Source organism: Prionailurus viverrinus, chromosome B4, assembly GCF_022837055.1.
Source record: "Prionailurus viverrinus isolate Anna chromosome B4, UM_Priviv_1.0, whole genome shotgun sequence".
NCBI classification, from domain to species: domain Eukaryota; kingdom Metazoa; phylum Chordata; class Mammalia; order Carnivora; family Felidae; genus Prionailurus; species Prionailurus viverrinus.
The window spans coordinates 59,056,208-59,081,402 of NC_062567.1; the positions used below are offsets into that span (position 1 = coordinate 59,056,208).

At 39.0% G+C, this 25,195-nt stretch overlaps 1 long non-coding RNA gene across 1 annotated transcript; it reads left to right on the top strand.

Annotated features, from left to right (window-relative positions):
- The first annotated feature begins 540 nt into the window (after window positions 1-540).
- LOC125170906 (uncharacterized) lies at window positions 541-25,195 on the top strand. The gene is made up of 4 exons (XR_007154127.1): window positions 541-551; window positions 1,727-1,733; window positions 13,945-14,041; window positions 22,550-25,195. It is a non-coding gene; the product is annotated as an uncharacterized LOC125170906 (long non-coding RNA).

Sequence of the window (25,195 nt, forward strand, 5' to 3'; positions counted from 1 at the left end):
TCAATAACAGTAGTTGAATACTTCAATATCCCACTTTCAATATTGTATAGAACAACTAGATAATAGTAATAAGGAAATAAAAGGTTTGAACAGACTATTAAAAGAACCCTAGACCTATCAGATATCAATACAACACTCCACTAAACAGTAAAACATATAATCCTCACAAATGTAAAGGAAACAATTATAACTCAATAATAATAACAACCCTGCCAAATAATCCAATTTAAAAATTGCAAAGGTTTGGATATATATTTCTCTAAAAAAAATTAAAAATGGACAAAAAATATGTGAAAAGATCTGTGACATCATTAGTCATTAAGGAAATACAAATCAAAACCACAGTGAGATACTTCACAACCATTAGCATTGCTATATTTAAAAAGACAGAGAGTAACAAGTGCTGTAAGGATGCAGAGAAATCAGAATCAGAATATACACTGTTGGCGGGTATATGAAGTAGTTGAGCCATTTGGGAAAACAGTCACCCTAGGCCTTAGGCAGACAAGGGGAAGTATACGGGTGGGTGCTAGGGATAAGTCACCAGAGCGGTAGAAAACAGGGCTCTGCTCCAGAGCTAGAAGAGCCAATAGAATCAAGGAAAATAACATGAACACCAAGACAGTGAGAGATGGGATGATTGTGGGCAAAGGTCTCTTTCTGCCTGGGCAATCCCTGTACGCAGCTGAACTCCAGGACTACAAAGCTACAAACAGGCTCTGTGTCTCCTGTTTAGTTTTTCCGCTTACCAAAACCAGAAAATAGTTCCTCATATACCCCAACATTTCTGGTTCCAAAATATAGAGACAAAGAAGATTGGAAAGTTGCTTCTGAAAAATAACCTGCAGGAACCTCTAATTACGCTTTGCTAGACAGATACCATGAACTGCCTGGCTGGCTCTGTAAGGAGGGGGAAAGGTACTCTCTTCCCTTGACCTACAGGTCATTATGCTAATGGTTCTCTCAAATTATCCCTTTAAACATCTGATCTTTTCTTTTATCGGCTAGACATGAATGACAGAGAGTGATTGCAAATTGGATGTGGTCAGCTGTACTAACTTCCTATTATTCTCAGTTCAGGGATTGTAGAAAAAAATTCAAGATAAGAAAAAACATCTCAGCTAGTTTATTTCTACTTACCAAATCATTCACTGGTTCTATACATGCTGTTACTTTAGACCCAAGTACAAAATGAACCCATATTCACTACTTTAAATCTCTTACTTGTTCCAACTATAATATATCATGATGTCCTAGGAGCTCTTTTGCTCTTAGGAGCAGTTTAGATGCCATTTTCTCAGAAAAGCCTCTGCAGATCACCCTATTCATGGAACAGTCCCCCCACCCCCACCCCACCCTGGCCGGCCAGTCTCTCAACTACATCTCCAAGTTTGTATCCTTTGAAGTACTTCTGAATCTCTGGGGTCACCTTACTCATTTATTCACCTGTTTATTGTGCTTCTCTCGCCACTAGAATATGCTTCATTATGGTAAGAAGACCTTATTGTCCTGTTCATTCATGTGTCTTAAATGCCTAAAATAATTCCTGACACAGAGTAAGTGCACAGTATTTATTGAATGAATAAATGAGTAAATAACCAAGATTAAAAAAAATATGGCCCAGTTTCATAATTTCATCTTGCTCCTGGAGTTTTTGCCCCTTGATAGAAGAGTTTCATAACCATAGTAGTATCTGTACAGTAAGTTATCTACTATACTCAGCAAGCCACCAGGTAAATTACATTGAGAACATTTGCTTGAGGAAATATGTCCTTGCCTGGAACTTTCATAGCCCATTGAGGCAGCTTTTTCAGGAAACTCTGTATTCACGAGAAAACACTGAGAATATTTGTTATTGAGTCACACTTTTGCTGTATATACATCATCATTTTCAGGTAGTTACCTTTCAAAATAGGCCTCAAATCTGACCATCTCTTTCCAGTTTTTCTAACTCTACCTCTGCCAGGATTACTGCAACACCCTCCAAACTATCTCCCTAAATCTAGTTTTGTCTTTCTCTAATCCAGACTGCAGTCTGGATGATCTTTCTGAAACAGAAATGCTATTGTTCTCCTTCGCTAAAAACATAAAACCCTCCAATATTTTCTACTGGTTATCAGACTAAGGTCCAAACTTCTTGATATAGTTTGCAAGGAACTTGTGACCCACTGTCCTCTGCTCTCTATAATTTTATTTCAAATCACTCTCCCAACATTCTTTCAGTTCATAGAAGAATATTCTCATTTTCTCTCTCTTTCTCTTCCCCCCTCCTTTTCCTCCCCCCACTTCTCCCTCTCCTCCTCCCCACAGTAATATTCTTTATAAATGGAATCAATTTCTTAATTTCATTGCTGGATTGCTCATTACTAGTATATAAAAATATAATTGAGTTTTGTATATTGATTGTTGGTCTTGTATCCTGCAACCCTGCTAAACGCACTTATTAGATTAAATTTTTTATAGACTCCATAGGATTTTGTCTACAATCATACTATCTTCAAATACAGTTTTACTTTTTCCTTTCCTACTCATATGATTTTAACTTCTTTTCCTTGCCTTGCCTCTCTGGCTAGAATCTCTAGTATAGTGTTGAATAGAAGTGGTAAGTGGACATTGTCACCTTATTCCCAATCTTAGAGGGAAAACAACCAAGCTTTCACCATCACGTGATGTTAGCTATATATTTTTCATAGATGTTTTTTATCAAATTGAAGAAGTTCCCTTTTGTATCAGTTACCTACTGCTTCATAACAAATGTCCACAAACTTAGCAGCTTAAAGCATCATATATTTATTATCTGGACAGCATGCAATGTGTTCTTGAAAAGAATGTGTGTTCTCATGCTGTTGAGTGGTGTTTTCTCTACATGCCACTTAGGTCAAATTGGTTGATAATGTTACTGAAGTTTCTCACTCTCTCACCCTGCTGGCTTTCAGGAAGCCAATAGGCATGTCAGAAAACACCATTGGGTCAGGAGCTGAAGGTGGCCTCTGGCCAACAGTCTACAAGAAACTGAGTTCTCAGTCCAACAACTTCTAGGAACTGATTCTGCCAACAACCTGAGTGAGCTTAGAAGAAGATTCTTCTCCAACTGAGCCTCAAATGATACTGTACCTCACTTGATTGCTCTTGTGAGATCTTCAGCAGAGGATCCAGTTAGGACATGCCCAGATTTCTGACTCAGAAAAACTGGAACAATCATGTATAGAACATCAATATAGCTCTCTTACAGTCACTGTTTGTGTTATGCCATTTGCATGGCATATCTTCTTCCATCTTTTTACTCTGAACTTATTTGCATCTTTGATTCTAAAGCATATCTCTTGTAGGAAACATAGAACTGTATTATTTGTATCCAGTGTAACACTCTATGTCTTTAGCTGGAGTATTTTGTCCACTTACATTTTGGTTTTGTATTCTATATGTCTCACATTTTTTTTTTGTTCCTCTATCCCTCCTTTATTGCCATCTTTTGGTTAAACAGATATTTTTTAGTATATAATTTACATTTCCTTATATTTTATTAACTATATGTTTGAGATTTTTTGCTCTGGGAATTACAAAAAGAATCTTTAATTTATTATAAGCTCATCAAAATCCACTTCAGGTTACTGTTTATTTAATTCTAATAAATATAACAATGATGCAAAGCTGTGAGTTTCTGTCCTCTGCTACAAATCAAGCTTGCCTCCTTTGGTAGCAAAGCTGAAAATTTTGAAGTTATTCCCAAGCTACTAAAACTATAGTTATCATCAAGTTGTGGGGGGGGGGGGAGGAGGATGGGAGAAGCCCCTAGCAAATAGGCCATAGACTCCCGTGTTCTTACCTGACACTCTAGGAGTTTTTCAGCAATAAATGATTCTTAATTTATTGTCTGTCAGTAATCAACAAGAAATGTTTGCTCTGAAAATTTTGTCTAGTTTGGGTTTTTTTTTTTTTGAGGGGGGAGGGAGGATAACAAACCTCACCACAATATAAATGGAAGTACCAGGTGCCCTCTTCATTTTTAACCTTACCTCCAGTCTTCTTTAACCAGGATTGTCACAGATTCATGCCTGTTATTTAGCAATGGTAAAAAAAATCCATCAATTTAAATAAGACTGTTTCCCAGCATAAAAATTCACAAGACTGGGGCTGATGTCAGCAAGAAGTCAGAATAGGAAGTACCCTGTTATATCCTCTCATAGAAACAATAATTTGGCAGCCATCCATGGACAAAAATACCTTCATGGGAGCATTAGGATTCAGGTTGGGAAACCCTGGTGGAAACCAAGATTGAGGGGTCCATTTTGGTAAGGCACCCACAAGCAGGTAGCAGGCTTGCTGACCCTGGTCCTGGCCCAGAAAGAGCTCTGCACCACTGTGGATGCAGCTACAGCTCTGCTTAGCCTTGGTCTAGCCATCAGCACCATCCCCAAGGGACCTGGGAGAACCCATGTCCACCCATTCCTTGGGTAACTGACATGTCGACCTTGGTCCTGAATATGAACCCTGAGGCAGCTCTAGCTCCTCTCCATGGTCTAGGAGTAGTCGTGCCTCCCCACAGCAAGAGACACTCCCATCTGTAACCCTAGAGGTAGGCCTGGTAGCCTGTCTGATTGTTAATCCTGAAGTGGCCCTATGCCTGGACTCCAGTCCCACTCAACCATGGTCCAAAAGTAGTCCTGCCCACCAATGAACCCAGCAGCAAGATCACCCATCTGGAACCAGGCCTACAGACCTTAGTCCTGGCTATGGATCCTGAAGCAACATTGTGACTTTATTCTAGCCCCTATCAGAGGCAGTCCAGGCCAGTTCTGTCCACCTAGGCTCTCACCAAGTGACATGATAGGACCCTTCCAGGGTCCTGGTTAGAGCTACATCCATCTGTGGACATGGTCACAGGCTTACCACCTGCAGACCTGTATGAAAACCAAGTGATATGAAGTATCTTTTCAGACCACAATAGTATGAATCTACAGATCAATTACAGGAGGAAAATGGGAAAATTCACAAATATTGGAAATTAAACAACACAATCCTGAACAACCAATGTGTCAAAAAGAAATAAAAGGAAAATCAAAAAGTATCTTGAGACAAATGAAAATGGAAACACACACCAAAATTTATGGAATGCAGCAAAAACAGTTCTTAGAGGAGAGTTTAGAGTGATAAATCCCTACAAAAGAAAAAAGAGATCTCAAATAAACAACTTAACTTTATACAATTTTAACCTAACTTTATAGTAGAAAAAAGAAGAAGAAACTAAGACCAAAGTTAGCAGAAGGAAGGAAATATTGAAGATTAGAGAAGAAATAAGTGAAATGGAGACTTGGAAGACATAAAAAATATCAACAAAAACGAGTTGATTTTTTAAAAGATAAACAAGGTAGGGGCACCTGAGCAGCTCAGTTGGTTAAGTGTCCAACTTTGGTTCAGGTCAGGCTCTTACAGTTCATGAGTTTGAGCCCCACCTCAGGCTCTGTGCTGACAGTTTGGAGCCTGGAGCGTGCTTTGAATTCTGTGTCTCCATCTCTCTCTGCCCCTCCCCCCACTCACATTCTGTCTCTCTCTCCCAAGAATAAATATTTAAAAAATTAAAAACAAAACAAGACAAAAACAAAGTCAACAAAATTTTAGCCAGACTAACCAAGGGAAAAAAAAAAAAAGAGAGGATCCAAATAGATAAAATTATAAATGAAAGAGAAAACATTACAACAGGCACCAGAGAAATACAAAGGATTGTAAGACTATTAGAATATCTCTATGCAAACAAATTGGACAACTTATAGGAAATGAATAAATTCCTAGAAACACACAACCTAATAAGACTGAATCATGAAGAAACAGAAAGTCAGAGCAGATCGTTAAGGAATATGGAGATTGAAGTTATAATCAAAAACCTCCCAACAAGGAAAGGCCAGGACCAAATGGCATCATGGATGAATTCTAGCAAACATTTAAAGAAGAATTAATACCAATCATTCTCAACCTCTTCCAAAAAATTGAAGAGGAAGAAACACTTCCAAACACATTTTTTATGGCCAACATTACCCTAATAAAGCCATATAAGGGTGCCACAAGAAAGGAAAATTACAGTCCAATATTCTTGATGAACACAGATGAAAGATGTTCAACAAAATACTGGAAAATCAAATTCAACATCACATTAAAAGCATCATACACCATGATCAAGTGAGATTTATCGCCTGGGATGCAAGAATGGCTCAATATATGCAAATCAATGAATGTGATATACCACATTAACAGAATGAGGGATAAAACTGCTATGATCATCTCAATAGACAATCATAGAAAAAACATTTGACAAATTCAATTTTTTATGATAAAAAAATCTTGATAAATTAGGTATAGAAGAAATGCAGTACAAAATAATAAAGGCCATATATTACAGTTTATATCACACTCAATGGTAAAAAGCTGAAAGCTTTTCCTGTAAAATCAGAAACAAAACAAGGATGCCCAATCTCACCTAGTCAACATAGTACTGGAAATCATAGCCAGGGCAATTAGACAGGAATAAGGAAAAAAAGGCATCCAAAATAGAAAAGAAATTAACTTGTCTCTGTAGATGACATAACATTCTATATAGAAAATCCTAAAGACCCCATCAAAAACTATTAGAACTAATAAAGAAATTCAGTGTTGTTTCAGGATATAAAACCAACACACTAAAATCAGTGCAGTTGTATTTCTATACACTAACAACAAACTATTTGGAAAAACAATTAAGAAAATGGCACCATTTACAATAGCATCAAAAAGATTAAAATAGGAATAAACTTAACAAAGGAGGAGGAAATATGTGTACACTGAAAACTATAAGACATTGGTGAAAGAAATTGAAGAAAACACAAATAAATGGGAGGATATCCTATGGTTATAGACTGGAAGAATGAATATTTTTAGAATACTGCCCAAGCAATCTACATATTTAATGTAATATCTATTAAAATTCCAAGGGCACTTTTCATAGAAATATAAAAACTAGGGCGCCTGGGTGGCTCATTTGGTTAAGCATCTGACTTCAGCTCAGGTCGTGATCTCATGGTTCCTGGGCTCTGTGCTGACAGCTCAGGGTCTAGAGCCTGCTTTGGATTCTGTCTCCCTCTCTCTGTCCCTCCCCTGCTCATTCTCTGTCTGTCTTTCTCAAAAATAAATAAACATTTTTAAAAATTCAAAAAAAAAATTAAAACCAGTCCTAAAAAATCATATGGAACCACAAAAGACTCTGACTAGCCAAAGCAATCTTGAGTGAGAACAAAGCTTGGAGACATCACATTTCTTTATTTCAAACTATGGTACAAAGCTATAGTAATCAAACAATATAATACTGGCAGAAAAGCAGATACATAAACCAGCAGAACAAAATAAAGAGCCCAGAAATAAACCCACACATTTAGAGTCAGCGAATCTTTGGCAAAGACACCAAGAATACAAAATAGAGAAAGAATAATCTCTTCAATACAGGATATTGGGAAAAATGGATATCAACATGCAAAAGAACAAAATTAGATCCTTATCTTACATTATACACAAAATTTAATTTGAAATGGATTAAAGACTTACGTGTGAGACCTGAAATGATAAAACTCCTAGAAGAAAACATAGGGAAAATTTCCTTGACATTGGTTTTGGTAATGATTTTTTTTTGGTATGACACCAAAAACACAGGCAACAAAAGCAATGACAAACAAGTGGGACTGCATCAACCTAAAAAACTTCTGCACAATAAAGAAAGCCATCAACAAAATGAAAAGGTCAAGGCTGGGGGTGGGGGAAACAGGTAAATGTTGCCCAGAGCATACAAACTTTCAGTTATAAGATGAAAAAATTCTGGAGATCTAATATACAGTATCATGACTGATGATGAAAAATACTATATTGTATACTTGAAATTTCCTGAGAGTAAATCTTTTTTTTATGTTTATTAATTTTTAGAAGAGAGAGAGACACAGAGTGTGAGTGGGAGAGGGGCAGAGAGAGCGGGAGGCACAGGCAGGCTCCAGGCTCTGAGCTGTGAGCACAGAGTCCGAAGTGGGGTTTGAACTCACGGACCACGAGATCATGACCTGAGCTGAAGTCGGACACTTAACCAACTGAGCCACCCAGACACCCCTCCTGAGAGTAAATCTTAAGTGTTCTCACCACACACATAAAAATGTTAACTACGTGACATCATGGGTATGTTAATTACCTTGATTGTGATAATCATTTCAAGACATATATGTATATCAAATCATCATGTTGTACATCTTAAATATATTCAATTTCTATGTGTCATTTATACCTCAATAAAGCTGGACAAAAATTAATAGTCATGATTTAGGGAAAAGAATTTCTAAAACCTATTGTTTTATACATATCTGCTATAACTAAATGACTAAACGATTAATTAAACAATAAAGACTTCTTCTTGGCTCTTTTGCTATTTTTGGCATTCTCAGATGCCCTTTTGTGGGTGTTTGAGTTTAGAACATATTTTTTATTTTCAAATTTAAAGTGAATTAAAGAAAATAATTAACTGCTGGATCTGGAATATCTGCAATAGAATATTTCAGCATTAAACATGAATATGTATAATTTTTTTACTCTCAACCAAAATGGTGAGTCTGAACAAGACAAGAAATGACATTTACAAGATTTCATGAAGTTAACGAGAAAAGATTTTTAGTTAAAAAAAACACTAAACTGAGTTTACTGAAAAAATGTAATTACATTTCTTACAGCATATTCATCTGAAAATATAGGGGCATGTTGCCCTTAATGAAGATTCAGTACAGTATTTCCAGCAATCTTTTTGCATACGAGAAAGAAATACAAGTTAAGGAAAAGAAAACTTCAAAAACTTGAATACTCTGATACTAATAAATTTTGAAAATGCCAGTTGTTGGTGACAATAGTCTCTCTATATAGGGCAGAGTCTTTGCAAAGACTTAACCAATTCATTAGGACCATTTCTGCAGGGTCACCTGATCACAGGGAAGTTGAAGCACGTGAGAATGCAAATGACGACTTGAAAGGAATTCAAACATATTTAGCATCAAAGGCATGTAATGCAGATTGAAGGGAGGCCAGACATTGTGCTATGTTTATTAGTTTACATTAAATCATCGACATATTATGTCATTCGGTCTCCACACCATGGCTGTGGGACAACCAGCACTTTGGGGCACATTTCATTGAGGAGGGGATTGGCAGTGACCTCCCACCCTCGGAAACTCTGCCTAGCACCTTGGGAATGTTCTTGGCCTGCTAGGCGAAGGTAATGTGAAGCTGTTCTTGGGCCACAAGCAGTGCAGTTAGCAGTAATTACCTGGAAACTCAGCAGGACGATAGAGCTTAAGAAGCCTCCACAAATGACTAAGTTTTTCCTAGAGAATTTCTCAAGCCCTGGAAAAAGGTAGCTTATTACATGTAAACATTGCTGAGGGTGTTTCTGTGTGAGAGTGAAGAGTGAAGTGTTTGGGTGGCAGGGACATGAAGGGAGCACTGAGGGAGCTACAAGACGAGACCTAAACAGGAGCAAGAGGATGAAAAGATGGCCTGCACTGGCAGGCAGATGCAGTGGATTGAGGAGTCTGGGGGCTCTGAAGCCAAGTCATGGAAATTGAACTCCCAGGAAAAAAAAAGCATTTGAAAATAAAGAGTAAGGCAAGAGCCTCAGAGAAACATCCAGAAATTTCGGGAGGGAATTAGGTTACATCTCAAAAATAGGTATCAGAAAGATGGTGGTGCCAGGAGGGCAAGACCAGCTCTAGGAGGAAAACATCATTGCACAGTGATGGGGATGACCCCCACAGTTCTAAAGAGGACTCTCTGTAAACAGCTGCTGGCCAGATGTCTCAAAGCGAATGGCAAGTGATAACACGCCCCTTCCCAGGCGCCCCCCAGCCAAAGAGCCCAGTCAGAACTGAAATTCCCTGCAGAAGCCGCCCCAAACCTCAAGTGTCAGTGCCTCCAATCCTGCCAATTTTTCATTGGGGAATTTGTTTTCCAACCCCAGTGAGGAGTTTCCTGAAAGAGCAACAAACTCTATCCTCACCAATGTGACTCACGCTGGGAGTGGTGAGGGGAGCCAGGTCTCCCCAGGCTACATGCTATCTGGGCTCCCAAAGGTGGCCTTGGACTGTTTCCCAGGGGTGGTGCCAGTGTGCGGCTTCCCCGTGGCCTCTAGAGAGGAATTGGTTCTCGGCGTGGGCAGCTGTTGTTGGCGGGAGATTCCCGGGCATGTCTCATCACCAAGGCACCATGATGGCGGCGCTTGTTGGCATGACCTCCCTTTGGCAGTGGCAGCACATTCTCTGTCAGCACCGTTCACGGGGCCCACGCTATTTTTCTGAGTCTCTTGCTGTTCCATAGAGACAGTTAAGCGCCACCTCCCACTGTTGCCTGCAGCAGGGACCTACCGCGCGTTTCAGTGGGAGTTACTCTACACCAATCTGTAAATGAACTAGTTTAACAGCCTCCATAGGTGTAATGGGGTACAAACCTAAGTAACACTGCGTATGTCATTTCCCTGCGTTAAGCTCAGAGACACCAATACTTGGCTTAGGTTGAGTGCCTGTACTCACAATGATGCCCTATCAGGAGATAGAGCCCATCACTCTCTCGGGCAAATGTCTACACTTGTTAAAAGACTCCGATCAAAGATCATATCAGCTAGATATGAATTTTAATCCAGTCTGTCCCACATATTAATGCTGTTTCTTTTTTAGCTAACTTATTAACTTGCTTAGCTCAGCCTCAGTTTCCTCATCTATAAATATTTTATCTCACAAAGGGGTTATGATTGAATTAAATTCAATAATTTATAGTACAGTAAAACCTTACTTTGCAAGTGTAATTCATTCTAGAAACATGCTTATAATCCAAAGCACTTGTATATCAAAGCAAACTTCAAGAACCATTGGTTTAGTCATGATCATGTGACATTAGGTGTCATGTACTACTCGTATTGCAAAGCATAGCTCGTTTGGCAAGTTAAAATTTATGAGAAATGTTTGCTCGTCTTGTGGAACACTCACGGAACAAGTTACTCGCAATCCAAGGTTTTGCTGTACTTATTTTAGACTCTGGTTGTATACTTCCTTCCCTAATAAAAAGAAATGAACCTGAACACAACAACTCCCTGAGATAAGAGATTACTTGGCAAATACTCTCTGGGTGTCCCTGGGAGAATGTCCATCTCCTTCATGCTGGGTCAGGTGCATCTGCAGCAAGGAGACAGCTGGGGTGGCCCTGATGAGCCCCATTTGACCACCTCACCTGGGAGCCAGGAAGCCTGGCCTGGGCCTTAATTTCCCAGAACTTCAAAAGCAGTAGGTGAAATGTCTCAGGAGAGGAGGCAGCTACAGGTTAGAGGCCTTCCCAGGAGAGAGGCAGGGAATGCCATACCTCACACCAGCAGGCAGAGAGAGGAAGAAACACAGAGGCGCCTCCTCTCCAATTTTTAATAACATCAATCTTTGTAGAATCCATCTATCCTCTGGCACACCTGAACACATCTGGTGACTTGTTGACCAGATCTTCCAGAATTTGCATGAGGAACTATGGAGAATTTATCATCCACTTAAAACTATCAATATTTATTAAGCATCAATTATGTACTAGCTGCTGTACAAAGCCCCCATATACAGTGATGTGAACAAATAGTGTTGTGTAGGAAGAGAGAAGCAGGCAGAGGAGCATGCCCAGTAGTGCAGTCTTGGCTGAGGGGTGATCGGGCTGGCACACGGTCACATGATGTGGACCTTCTTTTCAGCTCCAGAGGCATGTGGAGAGGAGGACCGTGAGGGACAGTGTCCTTCTTCTCACAGACTGAACAATCTATAGCATGCCTTTAGTTCCAAAGGACTTCCAGGAACACTGTGTTAGCAGCCACCTGGCAGACAGAGAAGTTTTCAGGGGAAGCCACAGTTGTGACTGGAGGAAGTATTTGTGGACATAGTGAAGGGGTTTGAGAAAGGGGAAAATTGGAGGAGAAAAAGGAAAACAGAGGGCCCCAAGCGGGAGCTAACAAGACTTATCTATGAACACGGGAGACAACTGTGTGGATTCCCAGACATAAAAAAAGCGGGACTTTGGCTTTGGCTTTGCAGTGTTTGGAGAACTTCAGCAAGAGGTGTGTTCAAGAACCAGGGAGAGCCATAGGGGGCGCTCTTCTACTATCAGAGCAGGGGCTCACACCGGGCTCACAGCACAGTCTCGGCGGTGGCTGTGGCAGCCACAGCAAGAGAAGAGAATGCTTCCTCCTTTGACTCCATCAAAGACAGTACCTCGTTAGCTGTGTGGGGTGAAGAGGGTGTAGACACTGAGGTGTGCGCACTCAGGGTGGGCTCTGACGCAGGTTGCTCCTGAGAGTCAGGGTGGAGGGCTGCGAAGCTATGAACATGGAAGGGGCCCACTCCTGTACACACCTGTAGGGCCTGCAACCCTAGTTATATTCCTAAACTTCCGCCAACCTATGTGTGCCCTGCACGATGCTCATGTTCAGTCTTACCTTGTGTAATTTATAAAATAGTATTGTCATTTACTTCCAAGGATACACATTTTAGATCCTGCTTAATACTAACACTGACTAAGCTAACTCCTGGTTCAACTAGTATCTAAATGCATACCGGGGAGGGGCGCCTGGGTAGCTCCTTGGGTTAAACGTGGGACTTTTGATGCCAGCTCAGGTCATGATCTCACGGTTCATGAGTTCCAGCCCTGCATGAGGTTCTGCACTGACAGCGTGGAACGTGCTTGGGATTCTCTCTAAAAATAAATAAACTAAAAACAAGATTTAAATGCATACCTGGGGCAACTTCTTAAACCAGTGCTTCTCTTACACAAGAATCACCTGGAGAGCCTCTTAAAATGCAGATGCTGATTCAGCATTTGTGGGGAAGAGCCTGTCATTAGGCGTGCCTTGCAGGCAACCAGGTAATGCTGCTGCTGCTCCTAAACCCCACTCTGAGTAGTGGGGACTTAACTCTTTGATCCTCAGTTTTCTCATGTGTAAAATGGGGATAAGAATGGTTAGGTTGTAGTGAGGTTCGAACAAGATGGTGCACTTAGCACAGTGTCTGGCAACTGTTAGGTATTCAATGGGACCAAATATTTTAGGACTATTCGTTAGTTGCACTTTATGGAAAACCCACAAAAATATACCATATTTGGTGTATTTGGTATAATTGGCATAATTGATATAAATTTGTGTGTTCTAGAACAAATATCTCATTGCAAACTTTCTATTTTACATTTCCAAACATTGCAGAAATTCCTTTAAATAGTTATTTTTTGTTGCTAATATAGTCTCTTCAGTGCAATGAATAAATTTATTATTAGTAGTAAGAATAAAAATAATAATGTATTTACCTTCTACATAGTAATGTATAGTAATCCTTGTAATCAAACCTCTGGGACAAGCTACAAAAAAATCAGACATTTATTCATCCCTGGTGGCTTTACCTCTGGTAAAGCAAGTGAAAATGTTCTGACCTACTTTCTAGAGTTAACTTTTAAGTATGGAATAACTAGTTATGGGTCCCCCAATACTAGTAACAAACTGTTATTAGATTTACAGAGTTTTTTTTAACTAAAAGCAAACACCATCATTGTGCAGATTCTTCCAAAAAAGATAATAGAGAACTTTCAACTTACATTTATCTCAAAGTAGCTTAAAACTGTCTTTAAAAACCTATATCCAAACTTTTCTAACTGATTTCTCATTTGAAGTTTTATTTTTAAAAAATCAAGTGTTTTAACATTTCTATATGACATATCTGTAAATTCATATGTAGCAATTATTTTTACTCATTTAAAGTGGATTTTCCCTTTAATTTTACATCGGATTTTTTAAACCACTATAGTAAAATATCTCTTAGTAATAACTACTGAAAAATCGGTTTAAAAAAATCTTGCTTATATTAAGAATACTGATCTCTGCTCTCTCCATAGAGTCTATAAAACCACACCACAGGCTTTTGTACATGCAAAGGAAAAAAGGAATGCCATATATGATTCTCTTTTCTCCAGTGCTGCTGACCACTTGAGGGTAAGTGAGAATGAATGGGTTATTTTTGTAGTTCAGAGACTCTCATCTTCTTCCTGGTGGCTGAAGAAGTGTTGCCATTTTAAGTTTCCCAAGAAGTTAGTCATCCTCACTCTCGAATGATGATTGCTAACATTCACTGAGCTCTCATCCAATAGTTTTTAACACTGGATGCCCATTAGGATCTTCTAGAGGCTTTAAAAAACACCACTGTCCGATTCCTACCCTAGACTGGTTGCATCAGAATCTTTGAGGCTCAAGTGTTTATATTTTTTTAAAGTGCCCTAGGTGATTTTGGTGTACAATGAGGTCTGGAAAATAACTTAACCTAATTAATAGAACAGATTCAAAATCTAAATACAGGCTAGTAGAATGAGATTCACTTTGTCATATAATCCTTCTCACAATTCTGTGAATTCAGTATATTTGGTCATGCCATAAATTTAAGCTTAGAAAGACTGATTAATTCAATCAAGGTCACAAAGCCAGGACCAGTTAAGTGGTAGTTGCATAAATTGAATCCAAGTCTGTCTAACTCTCAAGTCTCTAGTAGTTCCACTAAGCTATATTGCAGGGGAAAAATAATAATAAAATAATGAGAATAATTAAATTTTAAAATAAGTGAAAAGTAGACATTCCTCTTTGACATTGCAGTAAGATTAAACACCGTATTTCTGTTTTCTAGAGAGTTTTATCACAATTTAGGCCCAGAAAGACCCAAACTGATTCATGTTCCAGAAAGAAAAAGAAGACATCCAGAGAAGATGGTTTTAGGCATAGTAGTAATCAAGAATGATAGGAAAAAAAAAAAAATTATAGGTCCTGAGTAATAACACGTTCTGGATGTGCAAACATGTATAGCCACATTCATCTGAGGTTGTTTAACATCCCCCAGTTGCTCAAGAAGACATTGAGATGGTGACTGCTTAAAGACAAACCATAGTCTAGGTTAAGCCCAATATATGAGAAATGTGATGTCTATGTAGAAGATGAAAATATCAAGAAAGTCAAATGAAACCATGTTTAGCATTATGTTGGGAAGATAACACAACCACTCCATATATTTCAAATTCCACATTTCAAATTCCTGCTTCCAAAGTTGTCCAATATTCAAAGAGCAAATCTAAAATCTGCTTTGGAAGCAACATTTTCAAAGCTCCTACTTAATTAACTTCAATGTGGTTTCATTTTAGACCACCATTCTAGTCCAAAGAAACCTCATTTGATAAGCCAATACTGAATTAGTATTTGCCCAGTCACCAGAAAACTGACTTAAGACTAAGACTATCCCCATATAGGCTATAACAATAGAATTGCTATGGAAATGACCCCACCAAGATTATGAAGGCAAACATCCTTTTTCTTTCTTTCTCTCCAACATCAGTTTCCCAACTTAAAGAAAAAAATTCAATGCAGATATACATTGACTAAAGTTGAATTAAGGGTAATACTTGTTGAACAATTAACCAGGATATGAGTATCTAAGAGAGACTGCAGACATAATGAGACAGAGAAAATTGAACATATGTGAATTCCTTTTAGGCAGAGGACGATATGAGCCACATGGATAAGCCATTAAGAACTCCCACCACCTCCACCAGCTGTACTACTTCACTTACAAGAGCATGTTTATGCAATAAAGAGTGCCTGAAATAATTTGCAAAGGGTTCTAGTTAACTGCAAAGCTTTCTTTATCCAAAGCTTCTCTTTTTTACCAAGTGGGAGATTGGTAAAGCTTCTCTTTTTTACCAAATCCTCTTTCTGCAAATTTGGGGCCAAAAGAGTCACTATCACCTCTGGTCCTCTTATCCCACCCTTTGATATACCGTCTCACCTCTCTTCCAAATAAAATTGAACTGAAATACCAGTTTGAAAATGTCTTCCCAGAGCAACCAGCCATTGGTCTACCTGGGCCATTGGTCAGTCTGACTCTGTTGCTGATTCTCCCATCTTATTGCCAGTCTACTGAACTAGATGTTGATTAAAAATAATTTATAGACCAGGCTCATTTCTAGCCAAAGGAAATTTTCATTCCTATTTTTTAGGAGCTATGTGCCAAGAAAAAAGAGGAGTTATGTGTGAGCCTGTCCATGAGGAGCTCTCAATCTAATCATGGTTGGGATCAGAATTTTAAAATTCTAAATTTTGAAATTCTAAATTTGGGTTGTTGTACAGAAACTGGCAGGAAGAGAACTCATCTCCTTTAATAGAAAAGTCCTACTATATGTGAGGAAAAACTGATGTTTCTCAGAAAACAAAAGTTCTAAAGAATAGGATGTTCCCTCCTGTTGTTTCACATTTAAATGCCTGTGATTCTAAGTCACCCATTCTGCTGACATTTACTGAAAATCTCTTGTAGTCTAGGCACTGTGGGATAAGGGGAAGCTAAGACTGCTCAACCATGGTGGATGACCACAAGCTCAAATCATGAAAGTAGAGAAATTTTTTGAAAAAAAAATTTTAACAGTTATTCATTTTTGAGAGTGAGAGAGACAGAGCATGAGCAGGGGAGGGGTAGAGAGAGAGAGAGACATAGAATCTGAAGCAGGCTCCAGGCTCTCAGCTCTCAGCACAGAGCCTGATGCGGGGCTAGAACTCACAAACTGTGAGATCATGACCTGAGCTGAAGTCAGATGCTTAACTGACTGAGCTACCCTGGCACCCTGAAAGTAAAGAAATTTTTAAGAAGATATAAAGCAGAGAGGACAAAGAGAATAAGGGAAACAAGAACAGTAAAAAGAAGGTCAAATACAAACTAAAAGAGGCCTAGGTGTAAGATTCTATAGTGAATGGTATCTCAGCTTTGCCCTTTGGGGATGCTGGCAGCTAGCCATAGATCATTCCCAACCCTACCCTCCACAGAAGACTGGTGAGGTTTTTTTTTTTTTCCTTTGGTGAAAAAGAATAAAGCAAAAAACTTATAGATACTGATATTTGGAGGTCCCCTAATTGATTAGCCCACGATTTGGGCTAATGATGAAAAGTAAAAATGAAAAGTAGAGACCACAAGAATGAAAGAAAATAATGAACTTGAAAGAAATATGACTACCCAGGAAACATAAGACGACTTTTAAAACTGTGACTTTGTTAAATATATTTGGACAAATAAAAGATGATATTGCATCTGTTAAAAAAAAGAGTAGGGTGTCATAGAAAGGGAAGGAACAGAGAAAAAGAAGTTTTTGAAAATTAAAAAAAATTGATGGCAGAAATAAACAATAGAAGATTTGGAAAAATAAAGTTAAGGAAATCATCAAGAAAGTAGGGCAAAAAGAGAGATGGAAAATTGGAGATAAAGTGTAAGAAAATTAGAGAATCACTTCTAGAGGGCCAACAGTTAGTGACTAGGTATTCTGAAAGAGAGCAGAGAAAATGGAGTATATTGCTAAAGAAATAATAGAAGAAAACTTACCAGCACAAAAAGACATGAGATTCCAGCTAAATAAGTGAAAAAGACCAACACCCAGGCACACTCACAACGTGAAATTATGTAACACTAGGGATAAAGAGAAGATCCTGAAGACTTCCAGAGAAACAATTACATCGTGGAGAAAAAAGAGGGAATAAGTATGGCTTATGGTCTAGTAAAGCTAACAGATGAAAGTAAGGTAATGCATTAAAAATTGTGAGGTGTGTTTTAACCTTATCATTGAGTAATTACAAATTTTAAAAAATTAATATTTCAACTATCAATCATATATGTGGATACAAGAAAAATAATTTTCAGTCATGTTTGAAAATTACTTACCTCCCATCCCTTCTTTCTCAAGAGACTTCAAGGAAATATGCTTCACTAGAATGAGGGAATAAATCATGAAACAGAAAATTCCAGAACCAGCAAAAGGAGAAATTCAGCAATGGAGCAAAGCCTAGGTAAACTCACTCACTCCTTTTCCTTAATTAGGGTAGGGTTATAGCTCCTGGGGTGACAGGACCATACTCCTGCAGAAGTCCCTGGAATTTAACCATAGCTATATGTCCCTGGGACACAACCATTGTCAAACACTAGTCTCCATTGTTTATCTTAGTAGCATATTCCTTACCTAAAAGAATGCTCAGTAGTCTGATAATCTGCAAGGGTCATCACTTATATGTAAATATCCAAAAATGACTCAATGTAAGGGTACACGTACCTTAGAAGCTGTTAATAGTGCAGCCAACCTGACTTTAACTTGGAAAAAAAGTCACCATTTCATACCCCTCACCTATTTACTAAAAGGCAAAATAGTGGGGTGATTGTACTAAGTCAGTGTTTTCAAAATATGGCTCAGAATGGCCTTAGCATCACCTGGGCTATTTATTAAGAATATAGATCATCAATAGCAATCTGTCCTTCTGGTTTTTTGTTTTGGTTTGGTTTGTTTTCCTTACTAATTTGCACTACAAGATGCTCTGGACTCATCTTGGATCTTCCCTGTCACAATTTTTGGAATCATCCATTTCTCCAAGTCATGTATATTTTAAATAAAAATATTTCAGTACCAATACCATTGTAATGAATCAGCACTGCCTAGGTGGAGGTTCCGTAGGAAGGTCTGACACAAACCAAGACACCTGAGTTCCCCCTAAGTTATACAGTATAGTTCTAGGTGAGCCACTAAAGTTTACTTCAAATCTAATTCTGGGGTCCACCTCATTACATGGCCTGTATTTGGACTACTTACTTCATGGTGATGGAGGCTTTTTCCTGAGTCTTTGTTCCATACATTTTGATGAGAGCATCCAGAATATTTCCCATCTTACACACCTCACCTGCATGAGCAGAGCAAGAATCTGACATTTGGGGCATGTGTATACTCCTGCCATGCACACCTGTGCTCGCAGAAACCACACCTCATTTGTACTGATGAATGAAAACTAAGGCAGCTTGTGTCTATTTTTTAATTATCACAAAGATCTGCATTGTAACTTAAAAAAACCCTTGGCATTCTTAAGTGTGAACAGATTCATGTAACATTAGTTGTTCCCCTTTTTTGTTTATAAACTGTGATAGTATCTCTTTCCATCTCTTCCAATTGGGTGCTGCCAAGACTTATTAAGCTGATATGAGTTAGTCATGCCTGGTACTAAATGAGTTAGCATTGTAGTAACTTTAGGAACTTCACTGGGGCATGATTTATTTTAGATAAACAAACTTGCCTATAAACATTCCAAAGTTCAAAGCATGTTTTTAAAACCAAAATTTAATAATAAGACACTCTCATTTGTGTTCGATCTTTTCACAGTAAATAGTCACTCAAGCTATTTGAGAACAAAGGAGTTAAAAATACTCTTTCGCAGTTCTTTCTCTTTTCTGCCCATTTTATTATTACTTTGTATCATAGAGAAAAGGGATTTAAACATGGTTGGTTGCTTATTTGTCAACTTTTGGATTTCAGATGACTTGTTTTTACTTTAGGCTCATTTTGTTTGTCAGAAGACTGCCCCAAGCAGTCTTCACTGTTGATGACTCTTTCATAGACAACATCAATGGAGTCTATCTCTGCTTTGATGTCTGCAAAGGGGACTCCATAAGACTACTAGATATTCTTATATGGCTTGATAGAGGTCCTCACTTCTTAGAAACTTAATTTTCAAAATGATCTGGTTACCATGTTTCAATGTATTACTTCTGAATGTTAAGAGTTTGGAGTACCTTCCATAATTTAGCTCTACATAGAATCACATAACTAAAAGAACTTCAAAACATATTGCTGAACACTATTGTGTTAAAAAAAATGTATCACAGTCTGAACCTGAGATGGATCTGTAATGATCACGTTTCCTGGGCAATACTAGTCTCAGCACATGATGGGGATATTGTTAACCAATGAGCAAGATTCTGTGCAGCCTCAACCTCAGAATAGGAGAAGCCTGATCCAACCCTAATTTGTCCTCACAGATTCTAGAACTCAGGAAAGACCTCTCTAGGAAGGTTATCTTTAAGCAGAAACCTGCATGAAATGAGACAGGAAGTGAGGTGAAGATCTGGGGAGAGGCAGGCTGGTCAGAAGGAAAGCCAATGCAAGGCCTGGAGGCTATAGTAGATTTGGTTTGCTTGAGAAACAGCAGAAGAGTCATAATGGCTGAAGCAGAAAGGGAGAGATTATGAAGGGGTAGAGCTGGTGAGGAAGGGAGGAGTCAACACACAGAGTTTTGTTCACCTTGGCAAAGAGTTTCAGCTTTATATTGGGTATGGTAGAAAACTACTAGAGAATTCTGAAGAGTGTAATAATGTCATCATGATTCAGACAATGGTGGCTTTAAGTCCTCTGTCATTTTGTGTGGTGACATACATTCTTCTATTGTATTTTCCAGTGTGCTCCTATAACCTTTTTAGTAAAGGGAGGGAAAAAATCCTTTATATGTAACTAGCATTGCATATATGTACCAGTATTTATGTGGATATATATCTAACAAGTATAGTACATAATGAGCATCACCTTGAATTCAAATGTCTTACAGCAATTTTATCCATATATTCCTACTTTTTATAGGCCCCTGTCTCCAAGTATCTGGTCCAAGTCCCTGCATCAGACTCTGCAAGGCTTTAGAAAAATAAAGTAACAGATATTCTGCTATTCTCAAAATTCTCCCTTTAGCCTCACCAGTAGTTTATCGTCCCTGTAATAACGTTTCCCAGTGAGTCCTCTTCTGTTCTTGGGGTTAGGTTTCCTTACACAGTTCCCTGGAATCCCTGTGAACAGAACTGTGACAGGTCCCTCCTTCTTGCCCTTCAGAAACAGGAACTCACATTCATCCCCTGGCATCCCTTCATAATACATGTCTAACATGAATGATGCTTTAGATGAGTCTTGGTCTCGGATCGGTAACTCATAACATCAGTCCATTACAACACAAAGGGATTCTTCTGTATCCTCTGCAGAGGGACTCCCTCTAACCTTCCAATAAGTGATGTCATGATACCTCTTGAATAATTAACTGTCAAGACCAAAATGTCCATTTTCCTTACCCTGGAAATTTTTGCCTTCCGTTAGTTTCCCATACCTTCATGTCTTCAAGGAAGATGAGTCCTTTTATTTAATATCTACTCTCTACCCTGTTATTGTTTGCAAATACTTATTAAAGTGACTCTGTATTTGACATCTGGTGAAGAATGAGCTACGCGTGTAAACTGAAAAGTCAGAGATGATAAGGTGCCCAAAGAACACATGGATTTCTCGAGTTGAACTACACCACTGAGGATTTGTTTGTTCATCTGCAGATTTTGTTATTGTTTTGCTTTTGGCAAGGAAAGACTCATTAGTGGCTGAGGCAAACAAAACCTTCTGCCACTTTGTAGAGGTACATAGAATGAAATGGTTCTCTTTTTCAACCAGCAGCATAACTTTAGACGTGATTGTCTGATCTGTTCACCTGGAGAGTTCACACAGAAAGTGATGCTTTTATTGCTGTTGAGGAGCTCATGGTGCTGTACTCATAATGCATTCAAATGCTCAGAGAGAATGTTTCCTTTTTTCCATGGAAAGCTTGTCTGAGAAATGGAGCCATGACTTAGTACTCTATTAGAGTTTTAAATGTCATAATCTTCTGCTGGACCCACTTTGATAGTATTTATCATTTTACACGATCTTTGATGTCTCTGTCCTATTATCAACAGCCCTTTTTTTATGAAGTTGGTTCCTTTGGGGAACCTAGGTGGCTCAGTAGGTTGAGTGTATGACTTTGGCTTAGGTCATGATCTCACAGTTCATGAGTTCGAGCCCCGCATCAGGCTCTCTGCTGTCAATGCAGAGCCCACTTCAGATTCTCTGTCCCCCTCTCTCTCCCCCCCCCCCCCGTATGCCCTCTCTCTCTCTCTCTCTCTTTCAAAAATAAAGAAACATTAAAAATAAGAAGTTGGTTCCTTCTTCAGTTTTTATGTCATTTCAAAGTTTCACTCTTTTACTTTTGTTTAAAATCTAAAATATCATATCCAAAGAAGTCTTCATTTTCTTCCATAAGGCTGTCCTCTGCAATGGATATTGTGACCAAGGATACGGAATAATTTTAAAACACACGGAGTTCTTAGAAAATATTCATTCTGCAAACTGACTTGAAATGGTAACAGCCAACAGTCCTGCATTTTCTTTAAAGCTCAGGCTGTGTTGTGGCAGAGAATGAGATGCCAAGGGGGGACTTGCCTGCAGCACTCTGGCAGCATAGGGAAGGACCAGCTGTCCGTTCCTGCTGCCTCAATCAGACAGCACTTGTGGGGCAAGATCCTAACATCGCTGTACATTTTTGGACCAATTTCATTTTGAAAAGCTCATACTGCTGCTTTTTTAAGGTTTCTTTTCTTTCTTTCTTTCTTTCTTTCTTTCTTTCTTTCTTTCTTTCTTTCTTTTTTTTTTTACATTTCCCAGTTACAACTGCTTTTCTGGCCCTCTTTCCTCCGCTCTCATCACATGCTCTTGGTTTTAGGGACATTTACATTAAGGACATTTATTTAATTCTGTTTTAACCTCAGGTTTCTGAGTGCTGTATTTTTACTCCATTGTTGCTTTTTGTTTTGTTTTAACTTGCTGCCAGATGTGCCACGTGGGACTGGAACACACCTTCTGCCAGACGCAACCCTGAATTCATTAATTTGCCATTTTCTTTACTCTCTGTGGGACCTGACAGACAAGCACCTCCATGAAAGGAGTATTTACCCAACACCAACACCTGCCAAGAAAAACAGAGAGAAAAACAGGATGCAAAGAAGGTGGAAAGGGTAGGAGTGCGCATGTGTTTAGAGACTGGAAGAACCTTTAAAAAGTTATTGTTTCGGGGTCTGGGAACATGATTCCTGCTGTTGCCAAAAGCATCCCATCAGTGACATATGGGCTCATATTTTAGCTAAGAGGAAAACCTTGAACTCTTTACTTCCGAGACAACATGAATTAAAATCACAGCAGACTTCTGACAGGGAAATGAACATTGTGATCTCAGCGGGAGTCTCTGTAGGGTGGTAGTCCGCTGGATTACAAAATAATCTCTGTAATTAAACACATTTGACCTCTTCAGTGTGTGGGAGAAGTCACGGATGAACAAATAGGAGGATTTGATTTGACGCTGGAAGGAGGGTGGCCCTGCTGAGGCAGGGTCAGCTATCGGGCAAGAAGGCAGGAGCAGAAGCATGTTGTTTGGCTGGCTGACATAACCCCTGGATAATTAGAAAACTGAAATCATGTCTTGATATTCTCATCATCCCACAGTCCCAGCACATGCAGAGAGAGGGGAACAGAGATGCACTCATCAGGCCACACTTATGTCAAGCAGAGGCCTTCCTCGCTTCTCTGTACCCACTGTTTTTCTGCCCAGTGGTTCCTCCTCCCACAAAGCTAATGAACGCAATACAGGCTATTCTTCTGTTCATCTCTAACACTGATAGAAAAAGGACTTTCAGAGAATAGGGATAAATGCACAAAATAAGAATGCTACCTGTTTTCCATTTCACTGCAGAGAATAGATTGTGCCACCTGGGCTACACCTTCCAGAATGATCAACAGTCAGCCACAGGAATGAGAAGCATGTTACATGCATCGCAGCTTTTTGAGACATTATGTTTCACAGCTAAATGTTCTCCTCTGTCATTGAGAACCATCTGGACATCTCCACTCAGGCAGGACTGATGATAGTTCCTCTACCCTCTCTCTGGGATCACGCTTATCATCCTTGTCCTCCACATTCTTCTGCACGGATAAACAGAGCCAGTGAGGGAGTGAATGCACTGGGCTGCTGGAGACTCCAAGTGTGGTGGAATAAAAACCAGTGGAACACACAGAGCCCAGACCTTTCTTGTTTCTCCCTAATAATTTAAGTTCCTCCATACAAGTGCAATGGCATTCCACTCAAGTGATGTTGAGGACCTCTCCTTTGGGGGTTAGACCTTGTTTCAGAGTATTCTGCATCTGTATAACTGCAAGTCTCTGGAATGCTAAGTGTGTCTCACGAACAAGTGTATCATAGGTCAGTCCTTCTTCACTGATGGATTTTCCAAATCTTTATGATGTTAACATGTAATGCAGAACTCTAAGAGTCCCACATTAGGTAGCATCTCCAGAATATACCTGACTATGAAGTCCTTATTGTTGTAGCTAATGAGAGTATATACCAGCATCAAGCTAACTGTTAAATTAATGTTAACTTGGAGAGATCTCTAGAGTGACTTGCATTGAGGCTCTATCCTTGATCTTATTCGTCTCAGTATTTTTATCAAGAGCTTGGATGAAGTCCTAGAATGCTTGCTTACCAGATATCCTGAGGACCCAAAACTGGAACGGATGACAAATTTGTTAGATGACAGAGTATGCTCTCACCCAACAGACAGGGTGATGGACCAAATCCAGCAAAGTGAAATATAATCAGAAGAATTTAAGGTACTTTCCTAAAGCCCCCAAATCATAAGTGCAGGGTGAAGAAGATGTGACAGTGTAAAAGAAATAAATACTCAGTGTCTTCATTTGGCTATACGATCAATATGAGATAATGATGAAGGGTTTGAAGCCACATAGAGGTTAGAAAAAGTGTGTGAAATACACAGTTTGAGGCAAGATGAAGGCCATTTGTGTAATGTCTGCAATTCTTCAAGAAGGGCCACAGGCTTGAGTGAGGTTATGTCCATAAACACTTCATCCCCTGTGAGTGAACAGGCCGGTATGTGCAAGAATGTGAATGTGCACCAGGTTATGCTCCCTGGTGCAATAAGTGCCGCGTGACTCACTGGAATTGTAGTTCAGGAATTGTTGCACATTTAAACAATACTTGTAACATTCTCTTCCAAATTCTTATAATTTAAAGTAACTCTGGTTCGTTGACAAGTCCTGACACTTTCCTTGGCTGGTAAAACCTCTTAAACTGGTACCTACCACTTCACGTATATGAATAATACTTTCACTGGAGTCTCACAACTACCCTGTTATAACTATCATCTCTCATCTTCCTGGCTTGCAGGTGTGTGTGTGTGTGTGTGTGTGCGTGTGTGTGTGTGTAAAGTTGGTGTTTCACCTGAATTATTAATAGATTATATTCACAACCTAAAGTAATAATTTTTGTCTTTTCCCTTATCAACACTCTTTTTTGGAGAGCCTAAACAATATTAATGGTAAAAATGAACATTTATGTAGTGTTCATTATGTGCCAGGCACTGTTATAATTGCTTAAAATAGATTCTTTAATTTTCACACCTCCCTA